General features: G+C 38.8%; 2 long non-coding RNA genes across 2 annotated transcripts; both read left to right on the forward strand.

The window, feature by feature from the left end:
* Positions 1 to 388: 388 nt before the first annotated feature.
* On the forward strand, positions 389 to 3,061 carry LOC132599727 (uncharacterized). Its single transcript, XR_009566973.1, has 3 exons — positions 389 to 760; positions 1,534 to 1,584; positions 2,787 to 3,061. It is a non-coding gene; the product is annotated as an uncharacterized LOC132599727 (long non-coding RNA).
* Positions 3,062 to 5,671: 2,610 nt separating this feature from the next.
* On the forward strand, positions 5,672 to 8,178 carry LOC132599728 (uncharacterized). Its single transcript, XR_009566974.1, has 3 exons — positions 5,672 to 5,921; positions 6,695 to 6,745; positions 7,785 to 8,178. It is a non-coding gene; the product is annotated as an uncharacterized LOC132599728 (long non-coding RNA).
* Positions 8,179 to 11,706: the final 3,528 nt, after the last annotated feature.

Genomic DNA, 11,706 nt, shown 5'->3' on the forward strand with positions numbered 1-11,706 from the left:
GGCTGTTACATCCCGTATTTTTGAACGTCGGATTAATTGTAAGTTGAGGTGGGACCCACACGTCAAGATTTTTTTTTGGGACATGTGAAAAATTATATGAATCACATATGTGAAGTTAAACACAACTCAAGAAGGACCCTTGGGCCAAATCAAAGTGGAAGTCCTCCAAACGAATATTTTTAAGAAAACGTTTTCGGGTGACCTGACTTTGGGGGGAAAAAACTGTATTATAAGTTTGGAATTTGGAAAATAACCAAGAGATAGAAGTTATAGATAATTGAATTAGCTTTCCAACCATAGGTCGTGGGTTCCTAGGTGACGTCGGTACAAGGAGATATGGACGTTTCAAGGTCGAAAGGTCAGTGGGCTATGCCCAACTCGGGACCAACCGAGTTGGCCCAAAAAAATGAAAAGAAAAATTTAGGCCCAAGGTGAGAGGGTGGCCGGCCATACCTGGTCCAAGCCCACCAAATTAATTAATTTCCATGTGACAAATTAATTATAAAGGGATCATTATCCCTTAGATGATTCAAGAAACTTAGAAGGAGAAAGAACAAACAAAACAAGAGCAAAAAAAAGGACCATTTCGGGTTTGGCCATAGAAAATTCAACCCTCCAAATCTTGCTTCAAAAATTATTTTCTTGTGGTATTCCTACTAATTCAAGGGTCCTTTACAACTTGGTGTAGTTGTTTTGGAAGAAGGAACACTTATTTCTTCAAGTTGACAACTTGTTCAAGTGAAGAAGTTTGTAGAAAAAGGTAAGAATCAATTCCTTTTTCTTATGTTATGAAGGTTTGTTTATGTTGTGGTATGTGGAAATGAGTAGAAATTATGGAAATAAGGAAGTTTGCAAAGTGGGTATGTATATATATATGTAGCCATGAGTGTATATATGTTGTATACATATATGAGTTGAATTTTATGTTGTATTCTAGTTGTGGTTATGATGAAAATTATATTGGGAATGAAAGTTGAATGAATTTTGGTTGAAGTTGGGATGTAGAAGATTACGTCACTTTAGAATGATTTTGTGATATTATGGAAATGAAGTTGTTAAGATGTGAATTATGATTATGGTTGATGAAATTGGAAGATGGAAGTATGTTATGGATATGTAGGTTGAATATTAGAAGTTTTGGATGAATTATGACTTTGGTGGAAAGTTTGTATATTTTGTATATCTTGGGAATATTTTGTGGAAATGATATGAAATGCTTCCGAATTATGTTGTAATGATCTTGATTAGTAATGAATATGAAAATGTCGATATTGATTTGAAAATACGAAGTTGGAATGAAGGCTACGACGTTATGTTGGAAAGATGACTAATTATGCTATATTGTGTTTTGTAGTGATTATTGTTGTTGTTGGTGTTGTTGTTGGGTTGTTGTTGATTGTTTTGGCCGAGTTGAATTCTCGGGGGCGCTATATGTATAGGGGAGATGCTGCCCAAATTTTTGTAGAAAATGTTGACTCAAGATTTAGGACTTAAGTCTTATGGCTAACAATTGGTAAACGTGACCATTTGTAGATTTCGGGCGAAACGGGAATTGAATTCGAAAAGGCGTAAAGACCATATAAGGTATGTAAAGCTATCCCGATTCTTCTTTTGGCATGCCCTAGGTGTACTAGGATCGGATTTGAGCCTCGGAAAGCGTTCTGCTCATCGGAATCCGCATTTGAAAATACCCCTTTTTCATTCAATGGAATTGAACCCTATAAGTATGCTTTATTGAAAGAATTGTGCAAACTTCCGCAAATTGTCTAGAAAATTATGGAATGTCCCCAGAACCTCCGTAGGTGACTTTATAAGCTTAAAATACGTAATTTGAGCCCACCGCTTCGTTTGTCCCGAGGTGGGCCCACTATTTCCGATTTTACCCTTTTGTGTTTATGACTTGTCTTCGAGCATGTTTTTTAAGAAATATTCTAACTACTCTTTTAACTACTAAATAAAAATTGTTTTAATATTTCATTAAGCCTTATGAATTGTTTTGGAACTTGGGAACGATCTCAGAAAGATTATGCTTCCGTAACCCATTTTGACATTCGAATTTCACTTACTATGACTCCGTTCGATTTCATTGATTTGATCTGTCATTCGATATGCTTCATTGAGTCTCTGGAAATATATATGGTGTTTTTATTGCATTTAGTTTCTCATTACTCCATTCGTGGATGCCTCAATGTTTCCCACACTGAGCCCGGGCCAGGATATGTTGTCAAGCATATTCCACTGCATTGTTCGCCGTGCCTCGATGTGAGGGGGCAGGTATATATGTACATGGGTTGTGGAGTATGCTGTGCCATGTACACACATTCTGATATGATATGATCTGATATGGCCATCTGATATGATATGTTATGTTACGGGGTTATCCCCTATTCTGCTCCTTATATGTGGTGGCACCAGCGTCGGGGGGTGGCCACATTCTGTTTGCCGAGTCCCTTGGCAGGGGCCGGGTATGATATGGTATATGTTTCTGTACACACTCTTCATGTTTTGAAAATATGCATTTGAAATTTCGGATATTACACTCACTTTTCTGTAAGTTCTGTTTCGGTTATGATCTTGTTCCGTAATGGGACCAGGTACGACATATGTTCTCAGCAAGTACTATTTATGCTTTATGATCAGCATTTTGCTAACCTAGATGTTCCGTTCATTTTCTGTATCTTCTGCTTCGATTATGACTTTGTTTACTATGTTCCGTGCTTTACATACTCAGTACATATTTCGTACTGACCCCCTTTCTTCGGGGGCTGCGTTTTCATGCCGCGCAGGTACAGACGACAGGTTCGCTGATCCATCTGTTTAGGATCCCACTTCTGCTATTTTGGGGCGCTCTCTTCTTCAGAGCCCACTTTTTGGTACAGTCTGTCACTGCTATCTGGATATGTATATTGTTCTGGGTATGACGGGGCCCTGTCCCGTCTTATGATTATGTTATGTTCTGTAGAGGTCTGTGGATATATCTGTATGGGTTCTGTACATATGTTTGGGATACTTTGTCCTATGATGGCCTTATCGGCCTATGTGTGCCAAGTCTGCTTTTTATGCTAAATTCTGTAGCGTCCACTAATATTATTATTATTATATTATTTTGTTAATATGCTAATTTGGGTATCGGGTACGTATAGGTGCCCAGCTAGGGCACTGGTCGCGGCCCACGGGGTTGGGTCGTGACAAAAGTGGTATCAGAGCGGTTCATCCTCGGAATGTCTACAGACCGTGTCTAGTAGAGTCTTGTTTATCGGTGTGTTGTGCACCACATCTATAAACAGGATGCTACAGGGCATTTAGGGTGTTACCTTTCTTTGAATCTTAGATCGTGCGATAGAGCCAGCTGTAGGAAATGAATTCTTTTTTTTATTAACCCTTGATTTCAGCTGGAGGACGGTATCGACGTAAGACAGCGACTGATGATATTGGAAGCTGCACAGTACACAGGTAAGTAATGGTATGAAAGACGTATGCTGGGTAAGGTATTTGAAGTACGATTGAAACACAAGCTGAAGATTAAAAAGAAAAATAAACAAGAAAGTGTAGCAGGTGCCATTTGAGTTGGGCATGTGAGGTAAGCCTCGACATCTTTGTACTCTTATTTGAAATTGTTAGCCCCGTGTAGCTATGATGCGATATGATATGATATGTATATACGTATATGTGTTGGCCCTGTGAGGCATGGTTGGTATTTCCTGTGTACAGGTTTTGGGATAGTAAGAAATACAGAGGAACCTCTGCCCAAATTTTTCTAGGAATATAAAGAGGAAAATGAGATATAAATTCTTAACATGTCTTGAGGGTCGATACCGATAGGGCAAACCCATTATGTTGGATTAAAGTTTAAGAGATACCCTCCATAGCATTCGTAAGAAGCATTATCTTTGTTTGGAAAATTTTATCTCGAGAAAGCATATACGAGTAGCAAATTCGCAATTTATTTAAATGGACCAGAAATATGTTCCAACCCCATTTTGCTTTAGCACAGCCCATGTGAAGGGCAAAAATATGTGGAAGGGCAAAAATGTCCAACGATTAAGTTTCCTCTAATTGGAAGGATACAAAGTGTATGACAGGCAGTTGGGAATTGAGTGGTTCGCTCACGACTCAAAAATATATATATAAATATGGAGGTAATTATGTGAATTAAGTACTAAAAGATTCCGCGAAGTTCGTCGGACTCTAGTTTTCTTTTGCTGGTGGTCGGAAGATGCCTTACAGTAACATTCCATCAGTTTTCATCGACGGATTGGAGATGGAATTTGTGGAATAAAAACATAAACTCGTGGGCTGTCTAGAATTTTATATATATACATGAAGGTAAATATTGAGGATTTACAAGGGGCGACATGGTAACTATATAGTCAGAAAAGTAAAAGAATTCTCGTTAGGTCGGGGTGGTACCCGCAACGAGAACGTTTTGAAAAGTTGTCAAGACCCCGACTTGTCTTAAATTACGTAACAAAGGACGTGCGGGGCAATTGGTGTAATTATACCGGCCTTAACGTGCCTAAATGCATTAAAGTTGTAAGGTTAAGCGTGCTATGGCCAAAGCAATTCTGAGATGGGTGACCCCCTGGGAAGTAAACTAAAATTTTCACAAGTATAGGAATAAGGGACGAATGGGAAATTTGAGGTAACTTAAAGGAAATTAGAATATGCGGAGTGATTAGAAACCCTCAAGAAGTCGGGTAGACTAAGACAAGATAAGCTGGCGAGGAAGAAGATAGCGCAATGCAACTTGGGAATGAGAGTAAGTTTGAACAAGCATTTGGGAATTGTTTTGTAAGCAAAATGGTAGTAAATGTGTATGTGTGCATATGACACCCCATTCATGATTGTACCGACCGACAGGTGGACCTCAGTAGCCAGTGTCGCGAGGTATGAAAGATATTAACAGAACAGAATTTGAGAGACAAAGCGAAAGAAATGGTACAGATATTACAAGTAAACTGACACTAGTTCCGTCGCCAGCTAAGGCCGGGACGTTCTAGCACAACGATGTTCAGAAATAGAAAGAAAACGAGTACGTAAAAAGAGGATAGTAATAGTAACGTTTGGGAAATTTGAAGGAAAGAAAGAGACCTCTCCGACATATTATAATACCCCATAAGGCTAGTTGAACATTCGAGGACGAATGTTCTAAAGGGGGGGAGGATGTTACATCCCGTATTTTTGAACGTCGGATTAATTGTAAGTTGAGGTGGGACCCACACGTCAAGATTTTTTTTTGGGACATGTGAAAAATTATATGAATCACATATGTGAAGTTAAACACAACTCAAGAAGGACCCTTGGGCCAAATCAAAGTGGAAGTCCTCCAAACGAATATTTTTAAGAAAACGTTTTCGGGTGACCTGACTTTGGGGGGAACAAACTGTATTATAAGTTTGGAATTTGGAAAATAACCAAGAGATAGAAGTTATAGATAATTGAATTAGCTTTCCAACCATAGGTCGTGGGTTCCTAGGTGACGTCGGTACAAGGAGATATGGACGTTTCAAGGTCGAAAGGTCAGTGGGCTATGCCCAACTCGGGACCAACCGAGTTGGCCCAAAAAAATGAAAAGAAACATTTAGGCCCAAGGTGAGAGGGTGGCCGGCCATACCTGGTCCAAGCCCACCAAATTAATTAATTTCCATGTGACAAATTAATTATAAAGGGATCATTATCCCTTAGATGATTCAAGAAACTTAGAAGGAGAAAGAACAAACAAAACAAGAGCAAAAAAAAGGACCATTTCGGGTTTGGCCATAGAAAATTCAACCCTCCAAATCTTGCTTCAAAAATTATTTTCTTGTGGTATTCCTACTAATTCAAGGGTCCTTTACAACTTGGTGTAGTTGTTTTGGAAGAAGGAACACTTATTTCTTCAAGTTGACAACTTGTTCAAGTGAAGAAGTTTGTAGAAAAAGGTAAGAATCAATTCCTTTTTCTTATGTTATGAAGTTTTGTTTATGTTGTGGTATGTGGAAATGAGTAGAAATTATGGAAATAAGGAAGTTTGCAAAGTGGGTATGTATATATATATGTAGCCATGAGTGTATATATGTTGTATACATATATGAGTTGAATTTTATGTTGTATTCTAGTTGTGGTTATGATGAAAATTATATTGGGAATGAAAGTTGAATGAATTTTGGTTGAAGTTGGGATGTAGAAGATTACGTCACTTTAGAATGATTTTGTGATATTATGGAAATGAAGTTGTTAAGATGTGAATTATGATTATGGTTGATGAAATTGGAAGATGGAAGTATGTTATGGATATGTAGGTTGAATATTAGAAGTTTTGGATGAATTATGACTTTGGTGGAAAGTTTGTATATTTTGTATATCTTGGGAATATTTTGTGGAAATGATATGAAATGCTTCCGAATTATGTTGTAATGATCTTGATTAGTAATGAATATGAAAATGTCGATATTGATTTGAAAATACGAAGTTGGAATGAAGGCTACGACGTTATGTTGGAAAGATGACTAATTATGCTATATTGTGTTTTGTAGTGATTATTGTTGTTGTTGGTGTTGTTGTTGGGTTGTTGTTGATTGTTTTGGCCGAGTTGAATTCTCGGGGGCGCTATATGTATAGGGGAGATGCTGCCCAAATTTTTGTAGAAAATGTTGACTCAAGATTTAGGACTTAAGTCTTATGGCTAACAATTGGTAAACGTGACCATTTGTAGATTTCGGGCGAAACGGGAATTGAATTCGAAAAGGCGTAAAGACCATATAAGGTATGTAAAGCTATCCCGATTCTTCTTTTGGCATGCCCTAGGTGTACTAGGATCGGATTTGAGCCTCGGAAAGCGTTCTGCTCATCGGAATCCGCATTTGAAAATACCCCTTTTTCATTCAATGGAATTGAACCCTATAAGTATGCTTTATTGAAAGAATTGTGCAAACTTCCGCAAATTGTCTAGAAAATTATGGAATGTCCCCAGAACCTCCGTAGGTGACTTTATAAGCTTAAAATACGTAATTTGAGCCCACCGCTTCGTTTGTCCCGAGGTGGGCCCACTATTTCCGATTTTACCCTTTTGTGTTTATGACTTGTCTTCGAGCATGTTTTTTATGAAATATTCTAACTCATTCGATATGCTTCATTGAGTCTCTGGAAATATATATGGTGTTTTTATTGCATTTAGTTTCTCATTACTCCATTCGTGGATGCCTCAATGTTTCCCACACTGAGCCCGGGCCAGGATATGTTGTCAAGCATATTCCACTGCATTGTTCGCCGTGCCTCGATGTGAGGGGGCAGGTATATATGTACATGGGTTGTGGAGTATGCTGTGCCATGTACACACATTCTGATATGATATGATCTGATATGGCCATCTGATATGATATGTTATGTTACGGGGTTATCCCCTATTCTGCTCCTTATATGTGGTGGCACCAGCGTCGGGGGGTGGCCACATTCTGTTTGCCGAGTCCCTTGGCAGGGGCCGGGTATGATATGGTATATGTTTCTGTACACACTCTTCATGTTTTGAAAATATGCATTTGAAATTTCGGATATTACACTCACTTTTCTGTAAGTTCTGTTTCGGTTATGATCTTGTTCCGTAATGGGACCAGGTACGACATATGTTCTCAGCAAGTACTATTTATGCTTTATGATCAGCATTTTGCTAACCTGGATGTTCCGTTCATTTTCTGTATCTTCTGCTTCGATTATGACTTTGTTTACTATGTTCCGTGCTTTACATACTCAGTACATATTTCGTACTGACCCCCTTTCTTCGGGGGCTGGGTTTTCATGCCGCGCAGGTACAGACGACAGGTTCGCTGATCCATCTGTTTAGGATCCCACTTCTGCTATTTTGGGGCGCTCTCTTCTTCAGAGCCCACTTTTTGGTACAGTCTGTCACTGCTATCTGGATATGTATATTGTTCTGGGTATGACGGGGCCCTGTCCCGTCTTATGATTATGTTATGTTCTGTAGAGGTCTGTGGATATATCTGTATGGGTTCTGTACATATGTTTGGGATACTTTGTCCTATGATGGCCTTATCGGCCTATGTGTGCCAAGTCTGCTTTTTATGCTAAATTCTGTAGCGTCCACTAATATTATTATTATATTATTTTGTTAATATGCTAATTTGGGTATCGGGTACGTATAGGTGCCCAGCTAGGGCACTGGTCGCGGCCCACGGGGTTGGGTCGTGACAATGGCCCACACTCAGGTATGATTATGTAATGCATGTATGTCCTGTGGTGCTTGGTAGGTTAGATCCGGATCCTCCTCATGGCCATCCGGTTGGGTCGTGACATTACAGACTTGATGGGTAGGCGAGGCCCTGTCTCGACCATGATACAGTTACGGTCTTCCTTGGAGGCTTGTAGACGAGTCCTATATATAGTGTGCCAGTGTGATAGCCTCGCTGGCTTGCATATGTCTATTTTGGTATTGTTGGTTTGGCACGATCATAGTAGCCTCATCGGCTTGCTTTATATATATATATATATATATATATATATATGTGTGTGTGTGTGTGTGCCCAGTTCAGACGAGATAGCCAGTGTTTAAGTATATCCAGATTGTGGTATTGTCTGTGTGCAAGTAGGCCCTATCGGCCTAAGTTGAGGGTTACCCCTCCAGGGTTATAGATTCAGAGTGGTGCGCTCGGGCTGAGTGTGGCACTGAGTGCTAGCCATGCCTCTACAGATTTGGGGCGTGACAATTATGACCTTCACTAGATCCTCAAATTCTACTTCTCCCGAAACCCACGTTTGTTGAAGCCTATTGATCGTAAGCTGAAACGAATACATTCTAACTATGTGTAATATCCCGTAAATTCGGATTAGGTGTGAATGTGTAAAATTAGTATTAAGATGACATTTTAGCTATATGAATCCTTTCGGGATGAATTCGGGTGAAAATTAATCATTTTGAAGTCAAACCAAGTTCTGAAGTTCATAAGAGCTCTTAAATTCATCTAAGTCTGAGGGATTTCTCACTTATGCCAAGTTTTTAGGTAGTTATGTTATGATTTGAGAAAAATCAAAACATGAAAGTTGTAGATCTTTGAAATATTTTCCAACCATATATGATGGAGCTCAAACAGAGCTACGTACAAATGTTATGCCAGTTTTACTAAACGATGTTTGCCTGTCACGTCACGAGGGTGGCGCGACCAGATGCCGTCTCTGTTAATTTTTTTTGCCTTGTGCGGCAACCCTACAATGCAGGGGTTGTGCAGGTGGGGTAACCCATGATGGGTCCCCGATGCAAGGGTGTCGCACGACCAGTTTTTCTGGTTCCGAACTCTACAAGCTTAAAAGTTTATTTTAACTTTTTCTCACTTGTTTTTGGCTGACCTTTTGAGAAGAAACAACCCTAAAGCCTCCCCAAAACATGTAAGGAAAGTTATTGATCAATTCCTATCATTACGACATCAATCTAACATTAAATTAACCCTAGTTCATCCTTAAAACCATAGATTCTTGAAAACCGAAGAAAGAGAAGTTGAGGGAGACTTTGGAAAACTTCTTAAAGGTATGTTCTATGATTCTTACTGAGGTTGTTGAGGTTATTGAAAAAGGAAATGTATAGGTTTTTCTCTTTCTTCTTGATTCCAGATTGTGCAGAGAGCTTGAACTTCCTTTAGGATCATTCTGATGTGGTCATTAATTCGTGCCTCTCAGAAATGGCTTTAACTAGTGTTGTAGTTCTAACCTAGTGAATAATGGATCTATGAGGTGCACATTGGTTATGATGTATAATTTGATGGATGATATAAAGTTGGAATTCTGTAGTAGATGTTTTGTGGTTTGGCTCGTAAGGAGGCAGCTGAAACCTCAGACGCTGTGGTCATAAGTATTCTAACTACTTGTTCTCTTAATGCATATCCATAAATCGATCCAGGTTTGAATCTTTCATATGTGACTCAGTATCTTCCCTTTGATTTTAGTGTGGAACCTAAACAATTGTTAGAATTTTTTTCTTTGAATAGCCCTGCTAGTATCTTCATTATTGCTTCTAGAATCTATAAAGACTATGTAGTTGTAGTTAAGGGTCGTGAGACTACTTCTGATTTGATTAGATTAGAATGGAGAATTTGGTATGATTACGGGGATAGAGTGGCTTTCCAAATATTATGCAGCTTTGGCTTGCCGATCCAAAATAGTTAGGCTTGAATTTCTTGATGAACTTGTTATCGAATGGAAGGGTGACATAGCTAAGCCTCAGGGTAGATTTATTTCAAAGCTTAAAGCTTGTAAGATGATTTTGAAGGGGCGAAGTTACCATCTAGTTGCTGTTAATGACACTCAGGCCGTATTACCTTCACTTAGATGTGAATGTGTAAAATTGGGTTTATGATGACATTTTAGCTTTATGAATCCTTTCGGGATGAATTTGGGTGAAAATTAGCCGTTTTGAAGTCGAACCAAGTTTTGAAAGTTCATAAGAGCTCTTAAATTCATCTAAGTCTGAGGGACTTCTCATTAGGAATTTGAGAAAACTCAAAACATGAAAGTTGTATATCTTTGAAATACATTTCAAACCATAGATGGTGGATCTCAAACGGAGCTACATACATAAGTTATGCCCGTTTTACTGGACGATGTCCTCCTGTCACGTCGCGAGTAGATCCCGTCTCTGCTAATTTCTTTCCCTTGTGTAGAAGCCCTATGATATAGGGGTGGTTCAGGTGGCGTGACCCATGTGGGGTCCATGATTCAAGGGAAGCGTACGACCCTTTTTTGGGTTTCGAACCCTATAAGCTTAAAACTTCGTTTAAACTTTTCCCTACTTCGTTTTGGTCGACTTTTGAGAGGAACCAACCCTAAAGCCTCCCAAAATATCTAAGGTAAGTTATTGATAAATTCCCATCATTACTACATCAATCTAACATCAAATTAACCCTAGTTCATCCTTCAAACCATAGATTCTTGAAAACTGAAGAAAGAGAAGTCGAAGGACACTTTGGGAAACTTCGTAAAAGTATGTTCTATGATTCTTACTGGGGTTATTGAGAGGGATGGGACTAGTGTAAGGTATTAGAAATAATAAGAATTCATGGATGATTCATGGGGAATTCAAGAACACATTTTTTGGGCACGAAAATCCATAGTTTTCGATAACAGTAGGAACTCTTAGAAATTGGTTAAAGTTCTAATCTTTATTATCTAAATCAATTGTAGAGAGATTGTTGAATCTCAGAAAATCCGGTTGGTAGCATTTTAGCGGGAATTGATTTATGTCTCTTTTTCAAACGTTTAAGTGGCTCTTTGGCAAGGTTTGTGTGTGTGTGAGGGACAAGCCCGCATTAAACCTTTATGTATACGTGATTTTCCCTCATCAGAGGATGATTGAAATTGAAAAAGAAAGCTTTGATCTTTGAACATGAACCACCCCAAAATGGGATGCTTAAACTTGATTTCGGAAAGCTTGGATATTTCATGTTTTTTGCTCTATGAATGGATTGTGTGGAGCTTGAAACTCATTTAATGACTTGAATTTAGTTCTAAACCCATTGATGATTTTATGTACCCCTAATAACGAGATGATAAACATAATCAATATGGAGCGATTTGGCTTCTATGCTATGATTGTGATTCGGTTGTTTTTGCCATGATTTATATTTTTGTGTTTGTCCTAGCTACTCGGGAAGAAGGGTAGTCACTATGGATCCTAGTGACACTTGCTTTGCCATTTGAGAGAAAGAGTGGTCATCGAGGGTCAAT

The sequence above is a fragment of the Lycium barbarum genome, chromosome 6, assembly GCF_019175385.1.
Source record: "Lycium barbarum isolate Lr01 chromosome 6, ASM1917538v2, whole genome shotgun sequence".
NCBI lineage: Eukaryota > Viridiplantae > Streptophyta > Magnoliopsida > Solanales > Solanaceae > Lycium > Lycium barbarum.